The 11,833-nt window shown below is 44.1% G+C and overlaps 1 long non-coding RNA gene across 2 annotated transcripts; it reads right to left on the reverse strand.

The window, feature by feature from the left end:
• Positions 1–1,252: 1,252 nt before the first annotated feature.
• Positions 1,253–10,208, reverse strand: LOC308588992. 2 transcript variants are annotated; one of them, XR_014009003.1, is made up of 3 exons: positions 10,051–10,208; positions 8,116–8,245; positions 1,253–2,014 (listed from the first exon to the last, which is right to left on the reverse strand). It is a non-coding gene; the product is annotated as an uncharacterized lncRNA (long non-coding RNA). The 2 variants fall into 2 exon arrangements; XR_014009004.1 differs by lacking the exon at positions 1,253–2,014 and adding an exon at positions 3,404–3,490.
• Positions 10,209–11,833: the final 1,625 nt, after the last annotated feature.

The raw sequence follows: 11,833 nt of genomic DNA on the forward strand, positions 1-11,833 counted from the left end.
CCCCTTTGGTTCCAGAAGCTGTTGACATGCGATAGTAGCCACATACTGGGAACAGCCTTGACTGGCTGCCTAAGCAGGTGAGGGTAGCTGATGGGGCCCAAACCCTTGGTGAATTAGGGACTTCCCCTGCAAGTGAAGTCAAGTTCTGGCAAATTGAGCAGATGAGACCAATAGTGGATCCAACAGCCAAGAAGGTGGTTTCTGCACATGCTATAGAGGGAAGTGAGGGGCAGATGGGGCTCGTCCACCTGGGAACGTAGCCCATCTAGGAGAAGGAAAACTCTGACCCTACACCTCCATTGCCTTGTGGGTTATCTTTGAGAGAAGAAAAGGCGAAGAAGCAACAAATCACACTAATCTGAACTGGTTGGGCAACACCTTGTACGCCGCCTCCTGGCAACTCCTGCAGCCAAGCTGGGGCCAAGCGTATTGCGTTGCTCTCCTTTGGACCACATCAGCAAAGCCAAGGAGGAGGTCTTGTCATCTGGGCAGCCCAGAACCTCCATACACACTGCCCAGGCTTGTCCCCAACCCCCAGGGTGGTCACTTTGGTGCTGCTAACACAGTGGTTTGACTTCACGCCTGGAGGCACACTCCATTCTCTCTCTCTCGACAAATGGATGCCAACAAGATCCCATCCTGCTAGGGTGCAAGTGTGGTTCTTTTCCATTTGATCACAGTCCTTTCCCCAAGCAAGATGCCCACTGGGTGGGGAAGACCCACATTACTTCCAAAACAATAGGAGGGACAGCAGCAGATTCCAAAAGGGACATATTCACAAGGAAGGGGCAGCCGAGTAAGTGGGCTTTAAGCAAGGAACTACAGGACCCTCATAAATATTCAACAGGTTTAGTGGTGGGTGAAACTAAATGCCACTGCTAAGAAACCTGATGTTAAGAGGAGTCCCAGAACTCCTAAATTAAGGAGTTCTTAAGCCTGGTAGCGCAGTTGGCTCTGGCTGGTTTCAGGAGCTGCTCGCTGCCGTGGCGCCCGCCATTTTTCCTCTCCAGAAGTCCCCATATGATGTGTTGCACACAAGACACATCATATGGGGACTTCCAGTCAGGAAAGATGGCGGGCAGAGGGCAGCGAGCAGCTCCTGAAGCCAGCCAGAGCCAATTGCACTACCAGGCTGGCTCTGGGATGCTGAGGCTGCCGCTGCCACATTTTCAAGGAACAGATTTGCAAATCTGGGGACATTCCGGGGAACAAGGGACATCTGGTAACCCTAAGTTACATGACATCCGACAGACAGGCATAAGGAGCAGGGTCTTCCCTGCTCAGAATATTACAATATAATTGACTTGACAAAATTCCCTGGGGAGGAAATTTTCTAATGTGGGTGCCACTTGCAAGAAGGCACTATGTGCTGTGTGGAGAAGTACTTTATATTTTTGGTTCCGAATCTTCCAACATTCAGTTTCCTTGGAAGTAACATTCCCTAGTAATCAGTATCATTCTAAACCAAAATAACTGTGTCTTCTGCTATGCACTTCTCTGCACTTCAAAAGAGCTCGCATCTACTCTTCCCCATCTCTCCTGCCTCCAGTAGGAGATGATTTAAAATTCAAATCTTATCCTTCAAAGTATCTGCGGCCTCTCTTAGATTTATATCATGTGTAAATAAAAGGCCATCAAAATAAGTGAATGCTGATAAACCCGATAGGCCCTGAGGGATGGGGTCCTTGGCAGTTTCTTGGCAAGCCTTTTAGATTAATCCGATTTATGTTTTCCAGCTCAGAGATGGGTTTATTAAACAGGGTGCCTTGTCTCGCTCTAACGCAAAGCTGCACATATTAAAGTATGAATTTCTCGTATGTGGCTGAAATGAATTTAAAAGATTGCATCTCTCTGTGTTTGCATTGCTCCTGGAATTTGAAGAAGGAAACAAGTTAATGGCTATTTTAATGCTGACCTTTACTCATATTACACATGTTAGTTCTACGTGGCATGAAGTTCAGGACAAACGCCTCCATTCTCATCAGGCTTGCGGCAGAGTTCGCAATGTTCTCTTCTGCCTGGCAAATATACAAACACAATCAATTCAAAGCACTTGACAAAGTTATTATGGTAACCCTACATTGCTGATCTACAATCAGTCAGAAATACATTTGTTTTGTATTTAAAAATACTAAGAATCTAAACTAGGCATTCTACAATATTATCAGAATATCAGTCATTTTATTCAATCATTTCCAGTGTGGCTGAAATGCCTTTTCTTATATAAAAAAGTAACAGATGCTAGGAACAAATGCCAAAGGATCACTACTGGGTCTCTCCTTGCAAGTTTCCCAACGATTCTGGATGGTCATTTTTGGAAATGGGCATAAGTGTGAGTCACCAAAGTGAATCTTACACGGTTGCCACCAGCTGAGGTGGCTCACTCTCTCCGTCTTCCCCCTCTCCTCCTCCTCCTCCTCCTCCTATGTAACCCCACAGCTCTACCCCATCATCCTTTTTCTCATCGTCCGCCCGTCCGCCCCCGCCTCCTACTCCCTGTCTGTTGACTTGGCACATGCGTTCATCTCACTATATTACCTCCACACCAGTGAGCGTCACATGGCTCTTGTAGATTTGAGAGCAAAAGGCCCAATTCACCTGAGAGGTCTTTTAAAAAAATCTCCTCCCCCCGAGTTATTTTTAAAGTTATATATTTTTCTTTTAAGTAGGGTTAAAGTACCTATTTATTTAAGTGTGGTTAAGTGTAATTATGCCTATGAAATGAAAACAAAAAGAAGTAACACGTGTGTAGATTTGAAGTGTTTAATCACTAAAACAACCATGTTGCTGGAAATGGCAGTGACTGAAAAGGTGGCAATGCTTTTCTTTTTAATATAATAAATTATTAGTGCGATTACACCTTTTCATCTAAGCACTAACGCGATATACATACAGTGCTTTTTTATCTAAAGAAATGTTTAGGGGTACTCTCATTTTCCTACTCATATTGAAATACTGCCCTTCAATGAGAAGAAGAAGAAGATTTTGGATTTGATATCCCGCCTTTCACTCCCTTTTAGGAGTCTCAAAGCAGCTAACAATCTCCTTTCCCTTCCTCCCCCACAACAAACACTCTGTGAGGTGAGTGGGGCTGAGAGACTTCAGAGAAGTGTGACTGGCCCAAGGTCACCCAGCAGCTGCATGTGGAGGAGCGGGGAAGCGAACCCGGTTCCCCAGATTACGAGTCTACCGCTCTTAACCACTACACCACACTAGCTCTCAATGAGGCCAAACTTAGATTCACAAAATGTTTAGGGGTATGTGTACCCCTGCGCCCCCCCAGAAAAAAGCAGTGTGTGTGTGTGTAAATGTAATGTAATGGTGTAATGTAAAAAAAGCCAGAAAAGTTTTTCTCACTAAACAAAATACTGATTTAAAGATAAATGGGGTGATAAAGGGATACCTACCAAAATCTTATAGTGAAGCTATGTACAGTAATGATAGGCTTACTTTACTGGCTTGAGACACCACTGTGCATGTTGAAACCACCCTTCCTAGGAAGATGGGAGAGGAGCATTGAGAACGTTCTACACCTGTAGAGATTGCACCATCCTTTCAAATAAAGCCACCTTTTCTGCTGTCTGAGAAAAGATGGAAGAAGTATCTGTAAAATTCAGCAAGACATTGGCTTTATTATGCCTTGGCGTGCATGCCCCGTGACAAAAATGAGTGAACCAAGTGTAGTATTTCAACTCTATGCTTCTAGTTTTGCAGCGCTCCAAGCAAGCCTGCCTTATCTGTGTGTGTGTGTTTGAGAAAGCTGCTGTGCTACAAACAATTAAAAATATAGATAGAGTCTTCTGCCCGATTAACCAAGGGCACCTTTTAAAATTTATCAAATTACTCTCGCAGCTCTGCTAAAAATATAGCTACATACACAAGCCCACTGCAAAGAAAGCTGAACTGTCAGCGCTGCTGTGCAGCTGTATTCTGTTGACAGTGGACAGGGCTGCAGTATGACAGTACTTTCAACACAGAGAATCTCTAGACCCTGCCAGATTCCCTCTGTCTTAAAGGGGCTTCCTGAAGCCATGTTGAGGCATATGATCAAGGCCTGTATTTTAAAATGAGCTTAAAAATATATTTGCAAATGTTTGTATGTTTCATGCCAGGCAGAAAAGCAGCTGGCTAAGTACTCTGGCAGTTGTTTATCTTCCTGCTCTCCTGGACAAGGGCCCCACTGATTTATAGCAGTAACAGGAGACAAGTTTCTCAAAGTTGTAAAAGGGAATTACAGGCTGGGAGCAAAGGTTATACTGACCCTACATATTACAGAATACAATCAAGCTGCAAAAACACTAATTAAGAGTTGGTAAATAGTAAGATCTCTGTTTAGATAGAATTTAATACCATGAGCCATTTGTTTTAGCCATTTGTTTTGGAATGCAGGGGCAACAGGGGCAAAAGGTGATCTGGTAATTAAGGTGCCTTGTCGAGGCAAATGTAAGATATATGGCTACTTGTCTGCCATTTATGGATAGAAGGAAATATAGCACTTTGTCTCCCATAAAAGGTAATAGGAAATGGGAGTATCTTTTATGATTGGTTCTAGCAAACAGCCAATAGGAATTTCCACCAGGCTGATTGGACAGAGGCAGCCAAAGGAGGAGCAAGGGGGCTGGGCTGAGGAAATATAAGTGCTGGCCATCAGGGCTGGAGTGGGCAGAGCTTTGGTAACCATATACCACTGTGTCTCTCATTTATTTGTCTGACAAATAAATTATTATTTTAATTTCTCTATTGCTGCGTTGAATATTTCATTCCAGCTAAGCGTTAACCACAAGCAGGGTGCTACAATGTGGACATTATTTCTAAATCAGGAAGACCTGATAAAGAGGATATGGACATTAGCGAGTCATGAACAGCTGTGTCACGTGCTGAGAATATATAGCATGTTAAATTCCAGTGAAGCAAAGAAGTAAAAATGACTAGTTTAAGGTTTAAAAGTAAAATGTGGAATGAGTTCCAAGTCTTTGTGAGCTGATGCTGTATGTTTTGATCTTTCGTTGTTAAGGCTGCAGTCCTGCAAAGTAGGCCTGCAACTTATGAGTGATTTACTTACATGGTCGCAGTTTTGGGTAGGATGGTGGGATATTGTATAAATGAATGGAAAGCCAGAGGGGGCGAGGAACAGTCAGAAAGGGCTGCCTGAGATCTGGTGTGATCTTCCCAGAGCCTGGTAAGGTAAATATAAGCACATGGAAGTGGTTTGGAGGGGGGTGTCTTCCTTATTTTGCATTATTTTGCCTTTGTGCACAGACCTCCCCAGATCGTAGCCCCTGCATATGTTGCAAGCCCACTGGACACAGCTACCTGGGAGTAGGCTCCCCTGAACAAGTGTTGGAAGATGGGCTTCCAAATGTTTGGGAAACTTTCAATTTTAGACCTACCCTTCCCCTCTCCACATCTTTGCTGCGTTGCTTATATGTGAACCAAGAGCAGCCATTATCCGCAGTCAAGAGCTTTGGAAGACGATAAACAAACCAGAAACTATAAACAAACCGCATGAATATTTAACTGTGCTGCGCTTCAATTATTTACGACCCTGCTTAAGGGCATCCTTTTCAACACAACGTAAGATTTAACAAGAAATCCCAGGATGTTTTCTTCATATAGACTGGTACTGGGGACAGCTTTTACTTATCAATGATCGCCCACAACATTTCACTTCCCAAACAACTGCTGTCAATAATTCTTGAAATGTCATGAGCTACACCATGGGAAGGCAAACTAAGGCCCGGGGGCCGGATCTGGCCCAATTGCCTTCTAAATCCGGCCCACAGACGGTCCGGGAATCAGCATGTTTTTACATGAGTAGAATGTGTCTTTTTATTTAAAATGCATCTCTGGGTTATTTGTGGGGTCTGCCTGGTGTTTGTACATGAGTAGAATATGTGCTTTTATTTAAAATGCATCTCTGGGTTATTTGTGGGGCATAGGAATTCGTCCCCCCAAAAAATATAGTCCGGCCCCCCACAAGGTCTGAGGGACAGTGGCACGGCCCCCTTCTGAAAAAGTTTGCTGACCCCTGCTATACCATAATTTTACTTGATGCCTGCTCAAGTTTTCCTTCTGCAAACTTCCAAAAGCTAGTTTAGGATTGAAGCTTGATATCAGGCAATTCCCACACACCCCCAGCAGCAGCACCCTCCCATCTCACATTGTTTAGGAGGCATGGATGGCCCTACCATTAGGTAGGTGGTGGTGGTCACCTGAGGAAGCAGATGCTGATGGGCATGGATGGGCAGCGAGGTGCTGGAGGACAGAGCTGCATGTGCCACATGACCAACCCAGCACCCCATATGCTAGCCTGTTACCCTCAGGTGCAGTGAAGGACGGGTGCTGAGGTAAGTTTCAAATGCCTGAGTCAAGAGCTCCCCAGCCTTGTTGGGATGAGGCTTGTCTTGGCAACTCCTGACCCAGGAGAAGGAGGAAGAAACAGAGGAGGACACTGGATGGTGGGAAGCCAAGTGGGTGGAGGGAGGAAATCTCCCCTTTCCACTTTGACTTCAGTCACTTTGGAAGAGGAGCAATGATTCCAGTTCCACCCTCTGACCTTCCTGCCGAATGAAGAATCTCAGCAAAGGCAGGGATCCACCTAGCTCAACAGTAGCCAAAATTCTACTCAAGAAACTTCATTATTTAGAAGGCATTTGACCTTCTGGGGTCTCCATTGTCAAAACTAAGTTGGAACGTCTTTAAGTGACAAAAGCTGCAAAGTCTCCAAGTTATAGGACAACGAACTGTAGACAAGCTACACGCCAATGAAAATTGCAACCAGTTTACTTTGTTTTTTAAAAATGGTTTTGAAGGGCAATCTTTCCTGCTTTGATGCCTCAAAGAATGACTGCTGTAACTGGAGTATAAAGACAGAAGACATGTTTTGATTGCACATGGCTGGGGTTTATTGCTCCGAGTTAATCGCTTTATTAACATCAAGTCAATACTGGCAGAATCATCTGTGGAGATCAAGCAGATCATCTTAAGCTCACGGACTTTATTTAATCCTATCCAGCAGGTGCTGCATGAGAGTCTAGTTAAATTTTGCCTAATCTGTGGACTCCAGGCTAAACCAAGCCACTTGCATAGTTGCTTTCTTGCTCAGGCTGGGAAATAGATGGGTTTGCGGTGCAAGTCTCTCAGTGTAATACATGTCATTAGCTTAAATATCAGATTTGAGAACCAACTTTTGTAAATGGCTAAAAGAAAAACACCCTGCAGGTGTGAAAACAGGTTTTAGAAGTACTGTATGTTATGAAGCTGCCCAGAGTGGCTGGGGAAACCCAGTTAGTTGGGTGGGGTATAGGAAATAAATAAATATATAATATAATATAATATAATATAATATAATATAATATAATATAATATAATATAATATAATATAATATAATAATATAATATATTATCATATAATATAATAATAATTTATTTGTACCCCACCCATCTGGCTGGGTTTCCCCAGCCACTCTGGGCGGCTTCCACAGAGACCAAAAATACACTAAAATGTCACACATTAAAAACTTCCCTGAACAGGCTGCCTTAAGATGTCTTCTGAATGTCAGGTAGCTGTTTATCTCTTTGACATCTGATGGGAGGACGTTCCACAGGGAGGGCGCCACTACCGAGAAGGCCCTCTGCCTGGTTCCCGGTAGCTTTGTTTCTCGCAATGAGGGAACCGGCAGAAGGCCCTCGGCGCTGGACCTCAGCGTCCGGGCAGAACGTTGGGGGTGGAGACGCTCCTTCAGGTATAGTAGGAGTAGTAGTATGTAGTAGTAGTATGATTGCCAATTTCTTTTCCCCTGGACTGTTCCTCTGCTCTTAATACAGTGTGTGTGTGTGTGTACCTCTGACCTGTGCGCTTAAGGGTTTAGGAAGTGCCTCAAATATGCTCCTAGTTATGCATTGGCAAGAGAAAGCAGACTTTGATTAAGTTGATGGTCGGTTGAGCTGCAGCCTCCTGGATTGACTGTGCTAGTGAGTTCTCAGGGGCTTCTGAGAACCACGACACGCAGAAACACAATGAAGTTTCCCTGTCATAGAAGTAAGTGATGGCAAAAGCGTTGCCTCCTGAATTTACACTACTAACCCAGGCATATTGAAAGCTTCTCCCAGAACTCAGCCTAAAAAGGCATCTTCTTGCTTTATGGTTGGGGAAATCTCAGTGGGTTATTCTCTTCTCATGGGTGCTATTTTTTGCTCAGAGAGCAGGCATTGCATCTGCCAAACTTATTCCTGCCACACAGCTCTGAAAAACAATAAGGAGCCCTAAAGATTTACAAGAAGCTAAGGTTAGCAAGTCTTAAAGGTACAGCCTAAATTTTTTGGCTTGGGAATTTGCATGCTCTGGACGGGGACAGGGAGAGGCTATAAAGAAAACATGACAAATTAAAGTTTGCCCGATTCTCTGACAGGTTATGGCAGGGATGGCTGCCTTGTAGTCTGCTGGCTACTTCTGGTCCCCCAATAGATTTTTTGTGACCTCAAAAACCTCACTCATTTGCCTTTTTTTAAAAAAAAACATTGGAAAGGAACTTTTTAAAGGGCATTTTGGAACTCACTTTGAAGGGCACACGTTTTAAAGGTATAACAGCCTTTATTTCCACATACTGTCACATACTATTTTGTGGAAATGTAGTCACATATTTTGTGACTTTCAACCTCTGCTGAGATTCTCTCAGCAAAGAGTACTTAGCATCCAGGAATTCTCTCATATATATATATATGTGTGTGTGTATATATATATATATATGCAGGTTTTGGTGTTTTCGGGTATCTTCCCGTGTAAGAGTTGGGGTGTCTAGGCGACGTTTCGACGAGGTCTCACTCGTCATCTTCAGGCTGGTGCTTTCGGCTTCTTGTTACTAGAACAGAGCAGGATCTCAGTGTTTGAGTTCCTATAAATACTGTTGAGGGGGTGTGGTGTATAGCCTCCAACGTTCTGGGCAGAGAGGAAGTTCCCAGGTTATTGTGCCTTTTCTTCTTTTGTTCATTAATTACTTGAGGGATATCTTGAGTGATTTCTTGAGTGATATTCTGAGTACCACTTAGGAGGGTCATTAGGTGTGGATTAGTTGCTAAAGCTTTCGTGTCTTGACCTCTTGAGCTTGTAAAGAGTTTTTCTGAGTTTTTCTGAGAAGAGTTTTTCTGAGAAGATGGCTGTACTCTTCTCAGAAAAAGCCTGAAGATGACGAGTGAGACCTCGTCGAAACGTCGCCTAGACACCCCAACTCTTACACGGGAAGATACCCGAAAACACCAAAACCTGCATTCCTGTACCCGTGAAAATCTACGAAAGCAAATATATATATATATATATATATATCTCCAGGTATTATTTATTTATTTATTTTAAAAAATGGTGAAACCAATTTTTACACTTCAGCCAATCTGACACACACACGTGACCCCAGACAGTTGCCTATGGGTCAATGTGACCCTCAGCCTGAAAAAGGTTACCCCCCCCCCAGTTCCATGTTACAACAGTTTGGGAATTGGCCTGTCTTATTCAGCTGCTAAAACTCTCCTAGAACTCAGTTATCAGCTATGTAGGGTAACTTTGCCAAAAAAAAAGGAAACCTGTCACCATCAAGAGAGTAAAGGAGGACAGAGATCTGCATACAATCTGCCTAGAAATAATGGCTGTAATTTAAACAGAAACCAAGGCCATCTCACCATAGTGAGGAATAGTGTGACCAGGTAGGTGATCTGAGTGCCTCACCCAATCTGATGTCCAGGTTTTCAGTGTTGATGGGCAACCTCAAGACCCCAGCTCCCCGTTATTATGGTTTAAACAAGTCTAACCCAACAGACCTTTGGATAGAAAACACCTCCAACTAGAGCTTCAACTAGAATAGGGTTTCTCAAACTTGGCCCTCCAGCTGTTGTTGGACTACAACTCCCATCATCCCTAGCTAGCAGGACCAGGGGTCAGGGATGATGGGGATTGTAGTCCCAAAACAGGTGGAGACCCAAGTTTGGGACACCCTGAACTAGAAGATTGCCCTCTGTAAAGTCAGACTCACGGCCACCAGACTCATGGCAAAAGCAAACCTGGCCTGGATGTGATGTAGCCCTTCTGTCCCTCTGTGATTGACCTCTGTGGCATGGGCTGGTGGCATCCCCAGGCTATGGTTGATGAATGTAGCAATGCTTAGCAGAGTCAGAGTCTGCTTTTTACTCCTTGCTGAAAGGCAGAACAAGGCTGCTGAGTGTCACAAGACAACACTTGATCATTTGAAGCCAAAGAACCAAAATAAGCCTAAAGGTGATATGTATGTCAGGGGAAGCAGCCATGGAAAACATGGACTCCTTCTCATGTTACCATTTCAAGTTGGGAGCATCTGCCAGGTGGCTGCACTTGCCTGTGCACTGCCAGAAGTGTGCGTACAATGCCCTGTACACAGGAGAACTGCGACATACATCCAGTGGAGCTGTGTGCACGCTTAGCAGAGATATGCAGGAAGCGAGGCTGTGTAGGCATGTGGCATCACGAAATTTATTAATCTGCAGCAAATCAAAACAACAAAACATGGCTGGTGTGAGCAGTGTCTCTCACACCTCTTTTCTGTATGAGAGCACAGAACAAAGAGCAGGAAAACAAAAGCACAAACAACGGAAGTTCTCTTGTCTGAGTTTCCGTTCCCACACTCCAGCAGTATGGAGTGTAAATAAGGATCACATGATCCAGCAATGAGAGAATGAATTACTGACAAGAAGTCCCAGGCCTTGTGGGAGAAGCCCACCCAAAAGCTCCTCCCCATCCCAGAAGGACTGGCATTGGTGTGGGGGAAATGGCATAGTGCAGGACTTTTTGGGTCTTCTGATGTGATCCAAAGTAGTGCAGGGGGAAGCTCCGATGTAGCAGCTTTCATGCACAAACATGCGAAGGGGTATTGCAATATAGCCATTCCACTTGCGAGAACTGTTAAGCGTAGTGATTTACCGTATTTTTTGCTCTATAAGACTCACTTTTTCCCTCCTAAAAAGTAAGGGGAAATGTGTGTGCGTCTTATGGAGCAAATGCAGGCTTCGCACCTATCCCAGAAGCCAGAACAGCAAGAGAGATTGCTGCTTTCACTGCGCAGCGATCCCTCTTGCTGTTCTGGCTTCTGAGATTCAGAATATGTTTTTTCTTGTTTTCCTCTTCCAAAAACTAGGTGTGTCTTGTGGTCTGGTGCGTCATATAGAGCGAAAAATACGGTAATTTACTGAAACTGGGAATGCTTAAATGCATTATTGTGGCAGACACAATTGTACTCGCAATGGATATTGGTCATAATATCAAGACAGAGGTGTGGGAACGATTGTGGAATAATGATATAAAGTTTACAGCCTGTTATAACCTGAGAGAAAATTATATGAAAATGATGTATAGATGGTACTTGACACCTAATAGTTGCGATCCTATGATGCTACTTGTGTGAACGATGCGTTTGAATGGCTGGAGTCAACCTGTGCGGTTCTTTACCATTGGATCAGCACCTGGTCTAATGGCGGATGGAAAACAGCAGCACGATTAGCCTTGCCTATGTAGCGGTGCAGTTCCCATGCGGCATGCAGCTGCTTGGGAATTGCACCGGGCGGGAAAGCGGCTCCCACACTGGGGCTTTTGTCAGTCTGTTTCTAGACAGCAGATACCACTTTTAATTAATTATTTTTCCGTGCCAAGATCTGAAACCCAAAACAGGAGAATGGGAGATTCACTCACAGATCCCTGTAAATAGCACCACTGTTCCCCTCCACCTTGGAAAGTGCATGGGATTTTGCTCTCTTAAACTGTTGGAAATCCTGGAACATGGCAAGAAGCCTGGAATGCTCTATTCTTAGAGCTAGA

Source organism: Podarcis bocagei (assembly GCF_964188305.1).
Source record: "Podarcis bocagei genome assembly, chromosome: 6".
NCBI classification, from domain to species: Eukaryota; Metazoa; Chordata; class Lepidosauria; order Squamata; family Lacertidae; genus Podarcis; species Podarcis bocagei.